This window comes from Miscanthus floridulus, chromosome 8 (assembly GCF_019320115.1).
Source record: "Miscanthus floridulus cultivar M001 chromosome 8, ASM1932011v1, whole genome shotgun sequence".
Lineage (NCBI taxonomy): Eukaryota > Viridiplantae > Streptophyta > Magnoliopsida > Poales > Poaceae > Miscanthus > Miscanthus floridulus.
Window position 1 is genome coordinate 31919969 of NC_089587.1, and position 20486 is coordinate 31940454.

The window sequence follows — 20486 nt, forward strand, 5'->3', positions numbered from 1 at the left end:
GCCTCAGCTACCGATCGACAGCGATGGCCGGGCGCAATTGATCGGCGATATATATGATAGTAAGTACTGTACAGTCCCACCACGAGCTTTTGGTAATTACTCTTTAACTAATCACGTACCTAAATCGGATTAGGATGTTAATTAACCATTGCCCACTCTTAAGCAACTGAATAAGAAGTCAATCATTCTGTTGGTGTGTCTTATATAGTCTAGAGAAGGTACTGTGCATGAATTGCTGGCTGACCTGTACTCTTATAAAATCTTGCTGCTTTGGACCACAATTAATTAGTGTAGTAACTGACCCGTACGTATTTAGGTACGTACTGTAGATATTTGTGTGTATCACTATTCTAACCACCATGCATGCATGCATGCGGCGGCGCCAACTTGCCATATATCGCACATGTGCTTAAAAAGGAAAGGTTTTGTCGCAACGTGAAAGATCTGGGTCGACCTCCAGATACATGCAGGTAACACTTCAATTTGGTCTGCTCCCTGGTGTCCAATTTGGGACTCCATCTACGACAATTTAATTTTACCGGTCACCACTACTCCGCTCCTGTCCATTGCCTCTGACCTCTGGATCCCTAACACTCAAAATTGGAATATGCAGCTTTTGTCTAACACTTTTGACAATCAGGCGGTACAAGCCATCACCTCTGTTCGGCCGGTGCCTACTGATCAGCAGGACATGCTTCGCTGGAAGCCCTCCAGGAACGGCATCTGCACCACTAAAGAAATCTACAAGCGCCTGTCTGCACAGAACCACATTCAAATTCCAAACGCGTTAAAGAAATCTACAAGCGCCTGTCTTGGAGCATCCTTCCTCACGCCAACCAGATACTTCAACGCGCTTGGAAAAGCAGGGATCTCCCACCCATAATCAAAGCCTTCACTTGGAGGCTAATCCGCCGTGCTCTTGCCACAGCACAAGGAGTTGCTAGGTATTCCACCCACATCGACGACCACTGCACCACCTGTGGAGCTGTTGAAAATGATGCCCACTTGTTCATCCACTGAGATCTCCCTCGGGCGGTATGGTTCTCCTTCACCCCCCCCCCCCCCCCCCCCCCCCCCCCCCCCCCCCCCAATGAGAACTGTCAGCCTCCCTCAAGAAACTGATGGCATTCAATTAATCCTACAAAGCTTTATATCCAACGCCACATCTGACACTATCTTTTGTAAAATCTTATTCACTATGTGGTATATCTGGAAGGCTAGAAATAATAACCGTTTCCACAGGAAAACATGGACTCCTACACAGGTTCACAATGCACCTGCTGCTCACATAAATAGCCATACCCAAGCAATTGCTCCACCGGCTGCTACTACAGCTACCAACAACACCAGCAGGCCACAAACGCTGAACCATCCTCCACATATTCAACAAGGTATACACATTTTACATGCAGGAGCTGCAGCACTTGGTGAAGCGTCGACCCAGCCTGTCGACACACTAACTGTCCCTGACCAAACAAGGGTACAATCATCATCCGCTCTACCAGGTATGACACTCTCAATGCAACAGATGCCAATGACGAACAAGTACGACGTCGCTGCACCACAACTCCTCCAAGGCTCCCGATGCTATGTGGATGCTTCCACTGAACCGGATCATCCAGACTTGCAGCCCATGTGGGCTGGACTTGGTGTTTTCATTCTGAATTTCCAGGAACAACCACCTCAGGCGATATACATCAAGGCAAAGTTTCAGGCATGCACTTCTGTGATCATGGCCGAGGCAGCTAGCCTGGCTCTTGCTTCGGCTATCATCAACAGCCTCAATCTCCTAGGAGTCAACTACTTGTCGGATTGTGAACAGCTGTTTCACTTCCTCAACAAAGATGATCTCTCCAACCCGCCGGACTGGAGAATCAAGCATTTCACCCAGCTCTTCTCCAACCACTCGATCAGCATCCAGATCACCAAAGCTTTACAAGGTGCACAGGAGGCTCAACACCACGGCTGATACTCTAGCTCGACAAGCTGCAGAAGACCCTTACATCCATGATCACCAGTTACAATTCTCCTGCTCTTTTGAGCACCATGTATCCCAATGTGGTTTGCTACAAGCTGTACAAGATGTAAGCTTGACTGATGTAACGATCATTGTAACGCGTTGCTGCTAATTATAAAGTTGTTTCTTGTAAAAAAAAACCATGATAGCCTGCCAGCGCCCCACACGGGCGTGATGGCTCTCTAGTTCACCGCTGGTACAACAATAACCGTAGGCAACTTCCCATCGATGAAAGGGGACGCCTTCTCGTCCGATTGTTTTACTATATATGAAAAAGATGGTATTCTCCTCAGATGTGCCTTGTTTTGAGAAGCGGGGAGGTAGTTTTGTCAAGCTCGTTAAATACAACGATAGTCAAGACTAGTAAGATTTTTCAGGCCAGCCAAGAAAGTTGGATATTCTTTAGTACGTATCAACCCAGCCATTCAACTTCTCTAATGACCACATGACCGATGAAAGACAAAGCCCCATGCATATATCTTTGCTCTCTCTTTGTTTTACATCCTTTGCACTTCTAGCATCCATCGTCTTCAACTGTGGAGCTTTTCCATATCATTAAAGCGCATGCCTCAGCTGTTCCATATCATTAAAGCGCACGACCCTAGGCGTGGGGCGAGGGCAGAGGTTATGCCACAAAGCCCAAGCACCTTCCCAAAGACCTAACCTATCGTCAAGACTTGGTATCCTATGCGATGCCTGCTCAACAAGGGCATGGCGGCCGAGAACGCCGCCTCAGCCAAGTGGTCAAGCTCCGAGTACTCCATCGAGAGCCCCTCCCTATTCGACCACCACACTTCACCCTGCTCCTTTCATACTAGAAGGCCATCCTTTTATTTTATGGGGACTCAGGTCATGACACACCTAGTGCCAAGCGATCGAGGATCTAGGACCAATGACACTAACACCGGCCTTTAGGGCTTGGCAAGTGTTTGTGGAGTTGTAGGTTTTTGGTATGGACTTCATTTTTTCAAGCATCGAGCAAGGTACTTTGCCTATATGTTCCTATGTTTGAGCCTCTCTGAGGTTTTGTAGATATATATGTCATATGTATGATTAGTTACTGTAAAGAGAAGTGGGAGAACCAGATGATCCCTTGGGCTGCTCCTGGTTGCGTGTTATAGGCATGGGAAAACCCCCCGTGGTGGCAAGTACACAAATCTCGGGATTACAACAGATCTCATGCCTATCTATTCTAACTACCATATACAACCGAGTCAATCCACATTACACGGGTTACATAGGTTCAATGAACCTAGAACATGACTACTCTTAACACCCCTCCTCAATCTTAATTGGCCACTAGGTTAAGATTGGACCTAAACTTGCTGATCTTGGCTGCAACAATCGGTTTGGTGAACCCATCAGCGAGCTGGCCGTCTGTATGTATCCATCGGATGTCGAGTAGCTTCTGAGCGACCCTTTCCCTCATAAAATGAAAGTCTATTTCTATATGCTTTGTGCGTGCATGGAAAACTGGATTTGCAGAAAGATATGTAGCACCAATGTAGTCACACCAAAGCCGAGCTGCGCGTGGATGTTGTATCCCCAACTCATCAAGCAACTTTTGAATCCGCATAACTTCAGCTGTAGCATTCGCTAGTGACTTATATTCTGCCTCGGTGCTCGACCTCGACACAGTAGCCTGTTTCTTTGCGCACCAGGAGATCAAATTTGGTCCAAGGAAAACGGCAAAGCCTCCAATGGACCTTCTGTCATTAGGGCATCCCGCCCAATCAGCATTCGAAAATGCACTCACCATTGTAGATCCAGATCGACTGATCTTCATGCCAAGCTTGAGGGTTCCTTGAACATACCTAAGTATTCTTTTGACAGCACTCCAGTGAAGGCGCATGGAGAAATTGGCATACCTTGTTCACAGAGAATGAGATATTAGGTCTGGTCAGGGTAAGATACTGTAGTGCTCCAACTATACTCCTGTATCTTGTGGCATCCTCAACTTCAAGAGGTTCCCCTTCTGTCACACTTAGTTTTTCAGTCAAAGAGAGAGGAGTATCAATTGCCTTGCACTTGTTCATCCCTGACCGATGCAGTACATCAGCTGCATATCTCTCCTGAGAAAGCTTGATACCATCACCAAGTCATTTGACCTCTATGCCAAGAAAGTAGTGCAGATCTCCAAGGTCCTTGAGAGCAAATTATTTCTCAAGATCCTTAAGCAATGCATCTGTCGCCTTCTGTGATGAGCTTGCCACTATAATGTCATCCACGTACACAAGAACAAATATAGTGTTGTTGAGACTTGTAGTCTCAGACAGTGTGGAGGAGGTAGAGGCCTCCGCCCACCAAGCGCTGCCCTCAGGCGGAGGCTCGGGAAACAGGCACGACAAGTGGGCGTGTAGGGAAATGGCACGTAAAACTAGGGTTTCATTAATTCATTTTCCAACCTCCCGTACTGTTACAAGTGTTCCCTATTTATAGGGCTCAACTACCACTTTTACAGAGTTTACAATAGTACCCTTCAACTGCTACAGTACATTCTCGGAATATTCCACTACTCGCCTTTCCTCTCGGGGGTAATCTTGTCATGCCGCCCTCAGGTACTGGGCCTGCGTGATTAGCTAGCCCATCAGGCCTCAGGATTCGGCGATGGGCCTTTGGACCTCTGCCGTCGGTCTCCGCCCCATCAGGCCTCAGGATTCGGCGACGGGTCTTTGGACCTCCGCCGTCGGTCTCTGCCCCATCGGGCCTCAGGATTCGACAAAGGGCCTTTAGGCCTCCGCCATCGGTCTCTGCCCCTAGGACACCGAGGCCGTAGACCCCTAATGCCCAGTATTGTCGTCCTCCTACTTGGGTCTCTGCCCCTACGAGCGGAGGCCGAACCAGCGCACCCGTGCCGTCCACGAGCGCCTTCCTCTGGTTACCTGCACACACATGTAGGTAATGTTGGCACTTGATTAGCCTTGCAGCAGGGCGGCCTCTGCCCCCTCCACCCAGAGATGCCTACGAGCTAACCGGGCGGAGGCTGCGCCAGGGTCATCGGCCGCGTCCTGCAAGCAGTCTGAGAAACCATCATCTTTCTGGGTCTAGAGGCATGGTAGCTGGGCCTTTGCTTAGGTAGTTGGTCAGAGATGTCTTTGCGAACTGCTGGCCACGTAGGTCTCCACCACTCTCGGATGCCGTGTTACAACAATTCCCCCTTTTGAGACCACGGTCCGCCTGAGCGTGTCGTGAGCTCAAAATGCCCTAAGCAAGGACGTCTACGGGGGCGAAGACTGCGCGTAGTCACGTCTCCGACCGATCCCCGCAGCTTCCCCCTGGCCCGCTCTAGCGTGGCCGCTGGTCTTGTCATAGTAGCTGTTAGGCTGCAAAACTAGCCGTTGTCCTACGCTGTGGCCATTTATGCTGTATTGCTTTCTATTGTATACCTTGCCACTTCTCCGGAGATGACCATTGGGCGGCAGGCGAATTCTCCGGAGATGACCGTTGTACGGCGGGAGACAAACCGCCCGCCCGCGGCCTATATAAGGGCGGGGTTGGTGGCAGGGTCCCCCCCCCCACACTGCTCATTCGCTTTCCTTGCCTCTAAGAAATCGCTCTCTGCTCTCTTCGCTTTCGCCTGAGCTACCTTCGCGCGTTCCATCTTTCCGCTTGCGTCTTCCGCCTAGGCTGCCACCACGGTGGCTTTCTTTTCCGCCTCCGCCCATACTCGCTGGCCCACCTTCTTCAGACCCTATCGCCACCTTCTAGGCGTTAGGGCCACCGACTAGAGTGCATGCTTTGAGGAGTGCATGCTTGCCTCCGCCTCCATGTTGGAATTTGAAAAGCTAGTGGAGGAGGATTTGGGGAGTGTCTCTATGTCCGTCAGAGACCTGATCGCTGCGGATTCCAGAGACATGGTGATAAAGTCATGGGATTTCAGCCCCTCCTCCATTACTGAAGAGGTGGTCGTGGAGATGTTGAAGGAATCGTATTTTCCTTTTTCGAGGGTAAAAATCCCTCCGCCTGGCCAGACCGTTCCGGAGCCGGAGGAGGGATACGCGGTGGTGTTTCAGGACTTCTTCACCTGTAGCCTCCGACTTCCTAACATCCCCTTCCTCCGCCGGGTGTTGGAGACCTTCAATGTCCAACTCCATCATCTGACTCCTACTGCCTTCCTCACGCTCAGCAAATTCTGCTGGGTGTGTGTTTCTTATGGCGTCGAGCCAGATGTGGACACCTTATGCACTTACTACGAGCTGCAGAAGCAGCCGAAGAAGAAGAAGGAGATGCAGGAGGGCAAGGAGGTGGAGGTGATCTACCAGTATGGTAGTTGCACCTTCATGCCAAAGAGGAACCAAGGCGTAGACCGCCTGGAGATTTCTTTTTGCCAAAAAGGCAAATGGGACCGCGGCTGGCTTGAGCAGTGGTTCTACATGAAGACCTATGGGGTCTGCAGCACTACTAAGGATGGTGCGGAGGTTGTGGAGTATCCATTGACTTCAAGAATGGAGGTGATGGCGCCGCATATGCGTGTGGATCCGCCGGAGGAGATGTCTCTGGCGAGGAAGGTATGCGACTGGGCTTTTGCGGCAGGTGCCGCTACTCCGGGGGCCACGACCTAGTGGAGGAGATTATGGCCTCCAACTACTGGCCCTTGGGCAGAGCAACCCAACCTTTCGGCTAGAAAAGGTGAAGGTTCCCATTTTTGGGCCGGAGGCCGGGATTCCTTTCCCCGCTTTGGCCGGTCTTTGGGGGAGGGGGTGACGGAGGACAGCTTCGTTGCCAACATTGAGGAGGCCACCATCGGGTTGGTTGGAAAAATTTCTGAGCGTGAGTACACATCTCAGAGAGCTGTGGCAGGCACCATGCCGTGGCTCAATCGAGTTTTTGAGGAGCTCGGGATCGTCTACCTAGAGCGCGAGGTTCCCGCCGAGGTCCTGGCTTTGATTGACAAGAAGAAGAAGAAGGCATCCATGAAGAATGTTATGGCGGAGGCCAAGTCCAAGAAGAGGAAGGGCGCTGCTGTTGCTCAGGCGCTTGTGAAAAAGAAGAAGAAGACCGGTGCTCTGGTGATCGCGCCGGCCGCGTCCTCGGCCGGTAGTGCGGGCGTTGCCTCCGCCGACAGTGAAGACATTCAGAGCTCCTCTGTCCCGTCAGTGGACGTGCGGGTCGCGAGCAACGGGGTTCGTGGCTCTCCTATAGCTCCGTTGCACCCTGTGCACGGTGCTTTGAGCGGTGTGGAGCTTTCGGAGGCCAGCGCTGCTCCGGCGCGCTCCTTGCACGGTGCTGCGAGTGTCGCCGAACAGCCGGAGGCTAGCACCGTCGATCCTATGCCCGACATTTTTGGCGGGCTGTATTCAAGTTCTAAAGAGGGCGTGGAGGTTGTCTTGGAGCACGCTCCTTCGTCTCCCGCTGTTGTTGCATCGTCTCCCGCCGTTGTTGCGCCTTCCCTCGTGCTGGAGGCTGTGCTAGCTAAGCAGGCCCCGACAGCTCAGTCTTCTTCGAGCCCTCCGCCCGCCAGGCCGCTGGCTGAGGAGAGCCAGCCCTTTAGTCCTTCGCCGCATGATGGGGCAGAGACTTTTGCCTAGGGGGCTCGGTAGGCGGCCTAGCCTTGGCTTTTTATGAGTTTGTTTGGCACACATTTTTGTGTTTACTGTCTTCACCCGGTTTATTTGTTTATGTATTCTATCAAGTGCTAATACTGTGTACTTGTTGCTTTGTAGGTGATGTCATGGCTAGACTCCTCACCCTGGAGGAGCGAGCGGCCGCTGCCAGCGTCGGGTTTGGTCCAGGGCAGCCGGGGCCGATGGCGCCGGGTCCGAGTGAGTATAGAGTGTTTTTATCTTACTCGTCTTTTGGCCTGTTGTTATTGCCTATTTTTGATCATCCCTCTGACCTAAGTTGTTGTTGTTGTTGTTTTTTTTTGCTACGTAGGCTCCTCCGACACTTCTATCTCAGGTTGGGAAGAGTGCTATCTTGGGGTTCTTGGAGACGTCGGAGGTGGTCTCTGGCAGTTGGTGTATTTATTATGAGATTTGCTTTTCTCACCTTATGGTTTTGTGTTTGTTTGTTCTTCTTTGAACAGATCGCTTCAAACAGCATCTGAGGGACATGGATTTCTTCCAAATTCTCTGTGTTCATCTAGAACACCAGAGCTTGGTGCGTCTTTGGTGGTTTGCCTTTTTTGGTGTATGTTCGCCTTTAGACTTGTTTCTGTTTTTATTGCTGATCGCCTTGGTCTTCTTCTTTCTGATCGTAGGGGTATCACACAGCCGTTGTTATGGAAGAGCGCTGCACTTGTGAGGTCTCTGACCGAGATACTGCGATTGAGGTGCTCACGGCGGAGAACGAGTGCCTGAAAGGTGAAAAAGGGGGTTTGGCCAACTCCCTTGCAGCTCTCCGCCTTTCTCTGGTGGAGAAGGAACAAGAAAAGGAGGCTTTGAGGGCCGATCTCGCCAAGGCCCGGGATGCAGAAGTTTTGTCCACCGAGTAGGCCCATAGGGCGAATGAGTTGGCCGAGGGTCTCCGGCGAGAGCTGGCCTCTGAGAAGGAATCCACAGCTGCAGTGGGGGAGCAGCTGTCTTTGATGATGAGGCATTTGCACTCAGTTAAGGGGGTCCTTGCTTCAACCGTTGGCCATTACCGGGCCATCGTCATCGAGTTTGGAGGCAAAACCTCCGCTCCTTCGGAGAAAGACAGCGTCTACGCCCTCGCCTCCTGGTTAAAGCATCACCTTGCGAAGCTCCCCGGTCTGATCAATGGCTACACAGACTACGGGGCGTTGGCGGGAGTAGCAAATTATGCCAAGCTTTTGGTGCATGGTGGGTGTACGCATACCGAAAGTATTCCGGAGGGAGCGCTGCCGGGTCTGGAGGAGCTTGGTGAGACTTCTCTTGGTTTGTGAAAAACCTTGAGAAATTTCATTGGGTACTTTTGGGCTCCATTTGGGAGACCTGCTGCCTGGAAACTAGCGGAGGAAAAGAGGGCGAAGGTATTTCTAGTCTTTGTAGTCGCTATTTTTCTCCCCTTGCTTTTTTGTGAAGCTGCGAAGGCTTTCATTGCCTGTGCCACTGATATTTTAGCCTATGCTACAGGATGCGTAGAAGAGTCTTGCAGGCAAGCCTCCGCCAGTTCCATGCTCGGTGACCATGGGTGGTGCCTCTGCCACCGATGGCGCTCCGGTGGGCGCTATGATCGGCGGTGGTGATGGTCGGAGGCCGCAGGCGCCGTCCCCGCCCACAGTTGATGCGGGCTCCGTTCCAGGGACTTTTGCTGCGGCCGAGGCGCCGGAGGTCTAGGCTCTTTGTAGGACTTAGCTGTTTTGACTTGTATATTGTAGTCCAGTTGGGCTCTTGTAAATAAAGTTTCTTTTGTTCTGAATGATTTTGTGGAAAATTTTAACCTTGCACAGGTTCTGAATTAGGAGCCTACACAAGATGTTGCGCCTTTGACTCTCTACAACGACGGTATTTATGTGAGCGGAGAGCTTTGGGAGTATTGGTGTTCGGCCTTTCTCCGCAGCGTTGCGCGCGACGTGTTTGAGTCAGTTAAGTTTGACATAGACGATGAGCGCGCTGGGTTTACTCGCGCGCTTGCTTGGCGCGGACCTATGCCACAATAGTTTGGATTTTATTGTAAGTTTGTGTCCTGTAAGAATGCTACTTGACGTTTTATGGAATACAAAATAGGTTCACTTTCTTGATTGTTTGTGCGGGGGCTTATGTCTATTGTGCTAGTTTACATATCTCGTCTAGTCCCGAGCTTGCATACCGTGGGCCTTTGCTTGGGCGAACGTGCGCGATACAGAGGTGGTGGCCAGGACCTCCGCCCCATGTTCTCTCCTCTGTGCTTGCTTGATGGCCGAGGTAGAAGTGTTGGTAGTTTTTTGGTCGGCGGAGGCGTACTTGAAGTCCACCTGGCAAGGCTTGCTGAATCGGTGTGTGATCCGATAGGAGGTTTGGTGCGGCTTGTGCAGACGGCAGAGACTTTTGGTATTTCTTTAGCTGGGTGTTTTAGCTGTCTGGTGGTATGGGCCTCCGACGCTGCACACCCATGGGACATGTTTCATTTGTGGAGATGGCAGGTTAGGTCTCCGGCGTTGGGGGGGTGTTATGAGATTTCGTGCGATATCCCCCTTCTTCCGTAGGCCTACGCTGTTCATCACCGTGCCATAGTTCCTGTCTCTTTTCCCACTGTCTCCGACTGTCTACTGGTGCCTCTGATTTTACAAGTTTTCGTACAATATCTACGGCCAACTTAGATATCTAAGGAGACCCCTTGTAACACCTCGGGTGTTAGCCTTGCATAACTTGACTTGCATAACATGAGCATGATCATCACGCATTCATAAACAAGCATTTACAAATGAGACATTGATTTGAAACATATGCAACGTTGTTTGTTATTGCATGTTTCTGTGTACATACGCAACTGATCATGAATGTAAACATATACTTGGTAGATTTGAGTCACCAAAAATATTTGGCAATGCTTAGGTTCACAAATGGAACATGGATCATGAAATGTCATTTTTCTTTCATGGTCAAGTCTTTAAGGCATATTTCATGTGATTACTTTCAATAGCTCTATGAGTGACTACTACATGAAATGCTTGGATGGCCTTGCAAATTGCTTAAACATGCTTAGGATATCATTAGGAACAACTTTGGTATTTAGTGCTAGGGCTAGTTTGGTCATTAAGCCATGCTTTGATGTGTTTCCTCTTTTAAAAGTGACATGTTTGACCAATTTGGAACTAGGTGTTAGGGACCTTGCATGGAGGAGTTCACTAAAGCAAAGTTGTAGTGTTTTACATAAGGAACAACTTTTATTTTTGGGTCATGGACTGATTTAGCTTCTAACATGCTTGAATGGGTCCCACAAAAACCAGCAAAATCCAGCTTTCAACACTTATCGAATTTTGCTAAGACTGGGATCACTGACAGCCTGACAAGCCGACTTTGATCATGATTTTACTCAGTTTACGTTGAGAATTGGAACACGATCATTGAACAACATTTGTAACTGGTACTTAGGTCTACAAAGTTGGTTTAGTAACCTAGCGCTAATTCATCACGGATTGGAAGTTAAATCATCACCAAAACTCGTCGTCAGGATCGGTACCGAGGTTAACTGACGAACTGAATCGGCGTCGTGGCCGACCGGCTTCAGGTGCTGATCGCCGCGTGGCACGGGAAATGGCCGCGCATCGCCGCCGGTCTGTCCGCGCAGGCCACGTTGCGCCTGAGCGCGCCTTCATCATGCCAGCTACCGCTCGCTCCCTCCCAGTGCTCCCATTTCGCTTCTGGCTTCCTTCTTCACCGCAAGCGCTGCAGCGAGCTCCTCCCCGCCTCCGCCGTCGCCATTAGCGATGCCAGCTCGCGCCTCGCCACTCCAGCACCACCGCCATAGCTCCACCATCTCCCCAGCGACCCACTACTTCTTCCCGTGCCCGCCATTTGAGTTCGGTAAGCGTCAGCGCCGTGCCAATGCTCACCGGAGCTCCGCCACAGACTCTGTCGTCGTGGCCACGCCGCCACAGTCCTCCTCCCGTTCCGTTAGCTAGCGCGCTAGGTCCCCCAACGTTCATAGATGCTTGTCCGCACCTTAGGTTGAGTTGTCGAGGTCGTCGCCGGTGTACCGCCGACGTCCTGCCTCGCCGAGCCGCCATGGCCGCCGCCGTCGTCGCTGGTGTCGACGATAGGGCCGGCCAAGTAGACCAATCAACGCGTTAGGTCACGGGGGTCACTCAGTGATGATGTCACCACCGGCGGACTCGCCGTCGGTGAGCTTTGGCCACGTCCATCGAGCAGCGCCGCTGTGCTCTGTTTTGGTCTCGCTGACCAGTGGGTCCCGCGTGTCAGCGACTCAATATTTCAAATCCAGTTCAGTTTGAATGCAGATTCACATGTGTTTTGTTATTTTCATATCTTCAGTTTGGTAGCTCCTAAATTTGTGAAATAAATATGGTTGTGTTCCTTAGGAAGTGTAGTATTTAAGAAAAATATGTTCTTGGTTTCAACAGTAGAAATTTCTGGAGATTTAAATAAGTATTTGAAATGTGCTTTTGAATGCATTCAAATTTGTTTATTTTATATCTAGAGTTCGTTTGCTCCAAAAATTTTGAAATTTTTGTGGTAGGCTATTCTTGTCATATATGAACTCTGGTAAAAAGTTGAGGACCAGTGCATGTGTAGATCTATAGTTATAGATTTTTCTTTTATAAATAGTTAATCCTTGCATGAATTTTTATAAATTAATTATGAGTCCAAAATTCATGAAATTTGTTGGAGGTAATCCTAGTACCATATGTATGTTAAGAAAAATAGGAAATCTGTTGCTTGACACTTTTCAATAGGATTTTCCATTTATTCTATTTCAAGCCTTGCTGCCTTATCATTTGTGTATAGAATGTTCTACTTGGTAAAATGACATGAAAGTTTTATAGTAGTCCTTTGATAGCATTAGTAAGGCACTGTAAATTTTTGAGAATTTATTAAGTACATCTGGTATATGTTTATTATTTAACCTAGATATCAAAATAAAATAATAAAGGCAATTAAATAAATAGTTTGGGCTCCACCATTATATTATATTAAATGTAATTAGTATGCTTAAACTGTTAGTAGATTATATGTTGTCAAATTTTGAATGATTACATAAAGTAGAAGTATTATTACTTTATATTGCATGTTAAATGGTTTCCGGACTGATTCTAGAGTGTGATGAGTTGCATGTTGAAACTGATGTGTACTGTAAAAATGGTTAATAACAAAGTTGTAGAGAATTTGATAAGCTTTCCAGAAAGTCCAGGATCACTGTTTTTGGATTTGTAGAACTCTAGTTATGAGTGAAACAAGTAGCTACTGTTTGTGGCATAGTCGATGCATTGTAGAAGTAGTTAAGTAATAATCGAGAAGAGATATGCACCTACTCAAACAACGTGATGCACTTGTTAACATATATGCATTCATAATACTTATACCATACTCATGCATCTAGGATCGGAGGAAGAGATCACGTTGCTAGAATTCGAAGAAGCAGAGGAAGGGAACCCATAGGAGGATCCGCAAGCCGCAGCTCCCGAAGGCGTGGAGCAGAACCCTGAAGAGCTTCCGGAGTGTCCTGACCACCGCCCTACTTCCTTTCTACGAGGCAAGCCCCGGAGCATTATAAGTCTCCTAGTAATTTACAAATGTTTACTTACTTACTTATGATTGATGCATTAGGTTATAAGAGTTGAATGAAACCACTTGATGCATGTAAATTCCTTGTCCAGATATTAACCCTTTAACCGGTATAGGTCTAGGATCAAATATATGCTTAGCCATGCTTAGACCGGTAGAAGTCGGGTGATGTCCTGTCACCTGCGAGATATAGGTGGATACCGGAGCACGGTTGGCTATATCTGCTATCGTGGAACAGAACCATGTGGTAAAAGTAAATCGAGACCGGACAGGAAGTCGATAGAGAAGCAACAAGACATGGAGGTCTTGGGTGTGGATCTATCCCCGTCTATGTCGATTAAGGACCGTGGGCGCTTCTGACAAGATTGAACGCATGCCTCTCACTTAGCTGGCCGGATAACTCGTTCCGACCGTGAAGCTGAGTAATTCAACTCAGGCTGGGAACCGTTCTGTTGTGCGCTCCTTCCGGGGAACGATCAGACTGAGCCCAAGGGCAGGCTTGGCCTGAGCATCCTGGCATCTGGTGTTCCAGATTGTGCGGCATAGTACGGACCCACGAAATGTGTACCAGAGTTGTACCAAAGGTGACCTAAGGCTATCGTGGCTGGTAGACCTAGGTTTGTGTTAGGAATAAATTCCCAGCTGGTTGAAATCGATTCGAATCGCCGTCTCTCCCGGATAGTGAGAAACTTGGCTAGTCCCAACATCATAGCAACTATATTATGAAACATGATGGTTCATATGAATATGGAATTACAATACCTGCTATGGTTACTATTGTATGCTTCTAAATGATATACCACATGTTTGGCATAGGATAGTTGCTAATCTAGAAATGGATAGTTATAATTAACTTGATAAAGGAATCATAATTGTACAACGGGTAAATTGCCTTTTACGCAAAATGTTGTCAAGTTACGTCCACTTATACAGCCTTACATAATCCTTGGAGTCATTTTATTTCTGGATCATGACGAGTAAGTCTAGCTGAGTACCTTCTCGTACTCAGGGTTTATTTTCCCATTGTTGTAGATGGCACTGTGTATCATAGTTATTGCAAGAGTTGCTTTTATCCCGCTGTGGATGAGGAGTAAGCCTTGGGTAGGCTTCTTTAGTAATTCCTATCTTTGCTTTTGTGGACCGTGATCTGGCTTAGCACTGTATCAACTATGTTGGAAACTTTATCTTCAAACTTATTTGCTTCCGCTTTATTTATCAAACTCGGTTTGTAATAACTTTTATTCATACTCTGATGATGAAAAGTATCTATGAACTTTATGTAATATGTGGCATGTATGTTGAATCCTGTACGATCTTGGTTGTTGTAAATCGTTTATCGAGACCCGTCAGGGTACTCGACGAACTACCGGGTTTATATGGGTTCAAGTATGACAGTGCGACCGCTTGCGGATTGCCATTGTACTTGTATTTCTATAAATTGGTCAGTTCTGCGACAACTGGTATCAGAGCAAGATTCAACGTTAATTGTCACAAGTGTATTTAAAACAAAAGTTTTTGTTTTCCAAAAACCCTTCTCTGGCAACTAATAGTTATTTAATAGGTATTTGAAATCTAAAGTGTGCCAATGATCACTTTCCTTATGCCCAAATTAAGGACTATTAGGTGGCTAGTAAAGTACTAACATGGGGGTTTTTACTTCGTCGTCCATACGGCGTGCTATAGTATGGATGCTATTCACTTGAGTGGTAATGTATGGATCAAATGCCTCTACGCCAAGGTAAGATGAGTATATGACCGCAAGATGTGAGCGTGCGGTCGGGAAGAGTTAGCTTTGGTACGGCTATGTATGCATGCTTGCATGTGTATATGGTACGTATTTAATTGTGGGTTTAAATTTTGTCGGGTAGATTGATACGGAAGTATATGTATGGGTATACATATATGAAAGTATTTACAATTACATTCTGCATATTTCATTATGGGTTTAGGGCTGAAATGAATTTTTATGCAGGTACACTAACAACGAAACGTGTAGCTCGACTAGTTACGATATATATGAGAGAACGTATGTATGCCACCGTGTCTACCTGTTGACACCGTTTTTTGCACGTGTCAAAATAATCAGAGTGGACTAATTGGCAAGGGGAAAGTTATTGAATACTTTGATAGCCGATGAAAGCCGGTTTGTAAAGATGGTTGCCGATAGCTGGTGGTGGTCGATGGAAAGGTTGATTTGGACTCGGGCGTTGCCGATGAGGTTGGAGGTGTTATTGTCGATGCCGATGAAGGGAGGCTTGAGGACTACTGCCGATGAAACATGGAGTATGCCGATGAAGGGAGGCTTGAAGACTACTGCCGATGAAACAGGGAGTATGCCGATGAAGGAAGACTTGAAGACTACTGCCGATGAAGTAGGGAGTATGCCGATGGGAAGGAGGACGGTGAGATTTCCATCGTAATTGAGGCGGACAGGGAAATAGATAGGAGTTGATTTCCTTTTCTATATTTGTTAGGGTATGATTCATGTAAGAGTCACGTGTTTCCTTAGATATGGGATTGGTGTCCTAGTTGTGTTTGGTTGTGTCTCTTTAGATCAGGGTATAAATATGGAGTAAGGGGCAATGTAATACATATCAATCAACATCAAAACCAATTTTTACTCCTATTTGCATCTACTTACTTTTCGGCGACTTCGTCAATTTGCATATTTTTCCTTTTTTACGAGTTCTCATTGATTCGGCGAGCTGCATCGTTTCAGTGCGACCTTCGGCGATTCTCGAGTTCCGCGTGAGCACCTCTTGGCCGTGACTTCCGGGCGTATCGCTGTTGTCAGGACCAAAGTGTTCGTATCTTCATCCTTGTCGATTAGCAGGTCAAATCGACTGGCACGCTTTGGATATCGATTCGGGTATTAGCCCTTTGTGTTTGCAGATCCACTTTTGCATCAACACATCTTTTGGCACGCTCGGTGGGACAAATCAATCAATATGTTCAATCCCGAGATCGATTCAGGGAACATTATCGCAGTATCAGAAGAAGATCTCAAGGAAGAACAGAGGCAGGCTATGGAAAAGGCTGTAGAAGAATACAAGCAGCTTTGTCTGAGATCGTTTAGCTTGAACAAGAGTGGACAAGTCATCCAGAAGCAAGATTTGCCGTTGCCTCGGCAGGTTACCTTTGACTCCAATCCTGGTAAACTTCAAGAGATGGTTAATTCTGCAGTAAATCATGCTTTGATTAATCATTCCAATGTGCTGTCCAATACTGTTCATAATGCTGTGGTTCGAACTCTCAAAGAAGGACAAGCGGCACCACATTACGTTGGGCCTGCCTATCATCAACCAGAGCCGGCATCTGTCAAAACTCCATCGGCTCCTTCGGCCGTTGTGGGTACAGAAGTTACTTTCCCTCCAGTATTGGCAGGCTCACCTAATATTCAATCTACACCGATACAATCAGATCAGGTACTACCAGGAGGGCGAGTTCAGCCTAATACAGATCTATCGGCATCAGCTATGTCAGGCCCTGTGTCTCAGAATAGCCAGATTCCTACTAATTGGTGGGGATATGGCATGCCTCCAGAGTCATCTGCTTTCAATCCTAGATTACCTCAAGTGTTTGATGCAGTAGGAAGAGCGCCTATACCATCGGCCGTTTCGCCGATGGCTCAAGTGCCTCAATATGCCGCAACTACTTCTGTGCAACCAACTCCAGGAGGTTTCCAGATGCCTATGGTTCAAACATTCAATTCAAGTCCATCGGCGAGCTTACTGCCGATGCAGCAGAAAGCCCCTGCTATGAGTCAAACTGGGGTTCAGTTCATGCCTCAAACCAGTTATAATTATCCAACAATATCAGCAAATTACCAGCCATCGGTAAGTTTTGTACCGATGAGTTCTAATAATGATTGGTCAGGACAGTTACCTGTTCAACATACAGTTCAGCAAAATCAGCAGGTTGCAGGGATTCAACAAGGTCATATGCAAGCTGGTTTCTAGAATCAAGCATCGGCAGCCCAGCCGATGAATCCTTTCCAACAGGCTAATGGACCACAAGTAACGGCAAATATGCCGATTGCTGGAGATCGTGGGCCACAAAGATATGTGGAGGGATGTCAGCAGGCACCTCCTGTAGAAATTCAACCAGTTCGTCAGCAGGAGGCTGATGCTTTTTGGGCCGATAAGATAGCAGAAATTATGAAGGATCAGTTTGGGATAAAGCCCAAGGTCAATACTTATTCTTATCGGACTCCATACCCTCCTGCATACGATTTAATTCCTCTCCCAAATCGGTACAAGGTACCGGATTTCACTAAATTCTCTGGGCAAGATGATACATCAACAATGGAACATATCAATCACTTCATTATTCAATGTGGAGAGGCAGCTAACAGAGATGAATTAAGAGTTCGATTATTTTCATCATCTTTGTCTGGATCAGCATTTACATGGTTCATTTCATTACCACCAAATTCTATTATTACTTGGGTTGATCTAGAAAAACAGTTCCATAAGTATTTCTTTGCTGGAATCCATGAAAAGAAGCTTACCGATTTAGTAAAATTGAGACAGCGTAATGATGAATCGGTAGAGAACTTTGTACAAAGGCTACGAGATGTAAAAAATAAGTGCTACAGCCTGGTGCTGGATGATCGGCAGCTTGCCGATCTAGCTTTCCAAGGGTTATTGCCGCATCTTAAAGACAGATATGCTTCTCAGGAGTTTGAAAGCCTCAGTCATCTTGTGCAAAGGATCTCTGATCAAGATACTAGGGTTTTTGAACCTAAAAAGAACTGGAGTAAAAAGGTATCATTTGTTGAAGAAGTAGGAGATTCTGACTCTGATGAAGAACCAGTTATCGGCTTAGCTGAGTGGGTTAAGAATAAAAAGCCGATATCATGTCCCTTTGGTCAAAAAGAGCCAGAAAAGTTTACCTTTGATATCACCAAGGCCGATAAAATATTTGATCTTCTGCTTCAAGAGGGCCAAATTAAGCTGTCACCTAATCATGTGATCCCATCGGCAGAAGAGTTGAAGAAGATTTTGTACTGCAAATGGCACAATGCAACTTCACACAGTACAAATGAGTGCAAGGTATTCAGGCAACAGTTACAATCGGCTATTGAATCTGGGAGAATTAAGTTTGGTACTTCCAAGACCCAGAAGCCGATGAAAATTGATCAACACCCTTTTCCAGCAAATATGTTGGATGCCAAAGGAAAGACCAAGGTATTGACGTCAGAGGCTGCTGAGAAAAACGCGTCAGTGGACCCCCAACATCGGATAACTACCAATGATGCAAAGAGTAAGGGTTTGCTAGGAGAAAGCAGTAGGTCCAAAAATCCTCCTCGACCTGGCATTGTGATTACTCATCGAAGGCAGCAGGAGGGTTGGCGTCAACGTAATGACCGATATCGACAACAGCAAGAAATGAAACGTCGGGAAGAATGGAATCGACATAAAGATCATTGGAGATGTCCGTTTTTCATCCATTGCTGGGAAGAAGGTATTAAATTGCCAACTGTTGAAAATTGCCCTTAGTGTAATGGTTATTACGGAGTCAATCGCTCAGAAAGGAGGTTTCAACTTGGTAATCAGGGTTTGTCTATCAATGAGCCGATCAGAGGCAGAGCATCAGTGCATGATCGGCTGGGGGGCAGACTTAGTGTACATGAGAGGCTTGGTAAACGCGCTGGATATTTTCCAAGGAATCAAGAGGAGCTTGAGGAGATGGCAAACGCAAGAGTTCCCGATGAGGAAATATTCTACAGGGACCCTAATATACGTCGTGTAGAACCAACTAGGACTTGTTATCAGCCGGTTTGGAAAACCAAGTTTCCTCGGTGGTGCCCAGAGGGTCTAACAAAGACGCAGAGAAGGAGGATGCAACGTGAGCGTCAGGAGGATTTATACCAAGAGGAAAATTCCTCCAATGAAAGGCTTGGTCATCAGCAGTGGCAGGTAAAACACAAAAATAAGGGTCCATCGGCAGATGTTAATATGGTATTCATGTTGCCGATGGAGTTTTTGGCACTATCTAATAATGAGGAAGAAGTTGTTCTCTCTGATCAAGTAGCTCAGTTAACACTAGATCCAATGATGGCTGTTTTTGAGAAACCTACCGATGACGAGAGACAGCATCTTAAGGCTTTATTTGTGAAGGGCAGAGTTGATGGGCAGCCTGTGTCTAAGGTACTTATTGATAGAGGGGCTGCGATTAATATTATGCCTTACGTGATGTATCGGAAACTTGGTAAGGGAGATCAAGACTTGACCAAAACCGATATGATGTTGAAAGATTTTGAAGGCAATGTGTCACCGGCTAAAGGGGCAGTGTGCGCTGAATTGACCATCGGCAGCAAAACCTTGCCAACGACGTTCTTTGTTATCAACGGCAAGGGTGCATATAATCTGCTTCTAGGGAGGGATTGGATTCATGCTAATTGTTGTGTTCCTTCTACAATGCATCAATGCCTCGTACAGTGGATTGGGGATAAGATTGAGGTCGTCCCTAGTGATTCTTCTTATATCATCGCATCGGCAGAATCAGATACTTATGAGCGAACTAAATGCATATCAGGAGAAGCTTGGGAAAAAGAGTTCCTTAGAGTTGCTGATTATGAAATTCCACCGATCCAAGCAGTCGGTTCTGAAGAGGAGTTTTAATGGATAGGTTTGCCGATGATGGAAAATTAGGTCAAGGGTTCACATCGGCAGATGATTTAGTAGAAGTAGATATCGGTGATGGTGATTGGTCAAGACCTACTTTTATTAGTGCTAAGTTAGATTCCAAGTGTAAGCAGCGAATAACAGATTTGTTAAAAGAGTATAAAGATTGTTTTGCTTGGGATTATACTGAGATGCCTGGATTAGACCGATCGATAGTTGAACATCGGTTACCTATCAAATCTGGATTTCGGCCACATCAGCAGCCAGCGCGCCGATGCAACCCTAATGTACTTCTTGACATTAAGGCCGAAATAACTAAATTAATTGAAGCAAAGTTTATTCGGCAATGTCGATACGCAGAGTGGATCTCTAATGTGGTTCCTGTTTATAAGAAAAATGGAAAACTTCGTGTCTGTATTGATTTCAGGAATCTCAACAAAGCCACACCGATAGATGGCTATCCAATGCCGATTGCTGATTTGTTGATTGATGCTGCGGCTGGACATCGAATTATCAGCTTCATGGATGGTAATGCAGGTTACAATCAAATATTCATGGCTGAGGAAGATATTCCCAAGACTGCTTTCAGATGTCCAGGTCATGTGGGGTTGTTCGAGTGGATAGTCATGACGTTTGGTTTGAAAAATGCCGGTGCTACTTATCAAAGGGCTATGAACTTTATTTTTCATGAGTACATCGGCACATTAGTGGAGA